Source organism: Podarcis pityusensis, assembly GCF_964106645.2.
Source record: "Podarcis pityusensis genome assembly, chromosome: 1".
NCBI lineage: Eukaryota > Metazoa > Chordata > Lepidosauria > Squamata > Lacertidae > Podarcis > Podarcis pityusensis.
The window spans coordinates 131,946,288-131,948,428 of NC_138028.1; positions in this window are offsets into that span (position 1 = coordinate 131,946,288).

Below are 2,141 nucleotides of genomic sequence, written 5' to 3' on the forward strand. Positions count from 1 at the left end.
GTATTGTGTAGTTGGTTTTATGTTTTATTTTTAAAATCCCAGAAATGTGTTGTATGTTTCCTGTTGTTGCTACCTGTTTGGCAGAAATCCATGCCATTTATTTAAGCTTTGTTTAGAATAGTGCCTACCTTAGAACAAGTTGTTCCACGGGGAACATACTGCTATAATTAGGCCAATTCCCCTCCCATTACAACTGCATAATACCCTTGGAATGGTAGCAGTTCTTGTAAGAAGCTATCATGGGGAAATACAGACAAATTTCTAGCTCTTTCAAATGATCCCCACCCACCCAACTGGGCTAGATGCTAGGAAATCAGTTTATTCTGTAAGTACTCACAATAGGCCTTAAGCTATCAGTTAGGGACTTCTTTGGAGGGGCCTGCTACTAATGTAAACAAAAAACAAAAATTGGGCAGGATTGACATTATGAAATGGGAATTTCATTTGACTTGCGTTCTGTCAAATAGAACTGAACCACTAGCAAATTTCTGCAAGCTGAACTGCAAGGCCTTTCTTGATTTGCGCGTCCTCTCAACTTTGTTATAACTAGAAACACGTCCCTATGAGAGACCTCTCTAGTAATTTCCTGCCACAGAACAATTGCCTTGTGTATCAAGGTAGAATAGGGACATGGGTGGCGCTGTGGGTTAAACCACAGAGCCTAGGGCCTGCCGATCAGAAGGTCGGCGGTTCGAATCCCCGCAACGGGGTGAGCTGCTGTTGCTCGGTCCCTGCTCCTGCCAACCTAGCAGTTCGAAAGCACAAGGTGCAAGTAGATAAATAGGTACTGCTCCGGTGGGAAGGTAAACGGTGTTTCCATGCGCTGCTCTGGTTTGCCAGAAGAGGCTTAGTCATGCTGGCCACATGACCCGGAAGCTGTACACCGGCTCCCTGGGCCAGTAAAGCGAGATGAGTGCCGCAACCCCAGAGTCTTCCGCGACTGGACCTAATGGTCAGGGGTCCCTTTATCTTTATCAAGGTAGAATACGCTGTTTGGAACGGGGAAAATGTGGATCGTTATCATGAGCAGGTGGGCGTAAATCTTCCAAAATGGTTGCAGGTGGCCCTCCTCTAGCGCATCTGATGGGCTTCTAAAGGGTGAGGAGAGCATTGCCTGAGATAAGGTTTGGTATCATTTTGGTTTCTTCCTTGCTCTCAGGCATTCGTGGGACGTATAAAGCCCAAATGTCTTTAACTGTGTTCTGATGGTGTTTCCCCATGAAAAGCTGCAAGAAGCTCCCAATTTGAGTGCAGAAATGGAATGGGGGGGGGGCTGCTTCACCCTTTCGCTTCCAGCCAAAAATCGTAGCCAAGTTGCTTTTCCATCAGCCAAGGGCAAATATGGCTACATGCATCCCACCACCCTGTAGAGAAGCAGAAGGGGAAGGTTATTTGAGCAGAACAAGACTGTGAGGAGGGTGTTAAGATGCCCCCTTCACCACCCTTTGCTTAAACTTGCAGCTTCCCATAGCTGAATTTCATTCTAAAAAACATAAAAACGATTGAGTTGTTCATGCTCACTTCAGCTGAGGTGACTAGCTCCTGGTGAGATCCTGAAGGGGTGGGGTCATAGCTGTCAACGTTTCCCTTTGTGTGTGTGTGTAATATTTTTTATTAATTTTAGCATACAAAAATATTAAGACATACCACACAAATTATTATACATATATCCTTATTTGGACTTCCTTCAGCAACTCTGATCAATTCCGTCAATTATTTCTCCTGCAATTCTTAACTTAATATTGCCTTTACATTTTCTAACAAATCATTTCTTCCTTTCCATTTTTACAATATTTCTTAAATTACTCCTCACACAACTTCTTGTAGTCCTACAAACGTCATTTGATCATCGCAAATACTTTTCAGATACTCAGTAAATTTAGTCCAGTCTTTGGTAAACCTCTGGTCTCGCCGGTCTCAGATCCTTCCTGTTAGCTTATCTAGTTCTGCGTAGTCCATCAATTTCATCCTCCATTCTTCTAATGTTGGTAGTTCTTCTTGCTTCCATTTTTGGGCCAATAATATTCTTGCTGCTGTGGGGTCATAGCTGTCAACGTTTCCCTTTTTTTAAAGGGAAATTCCCTTATTCCGAATAGGATTCCTCGCAAGAAAAGGGAAAAGTTGACAGCTATGTGGGGTGG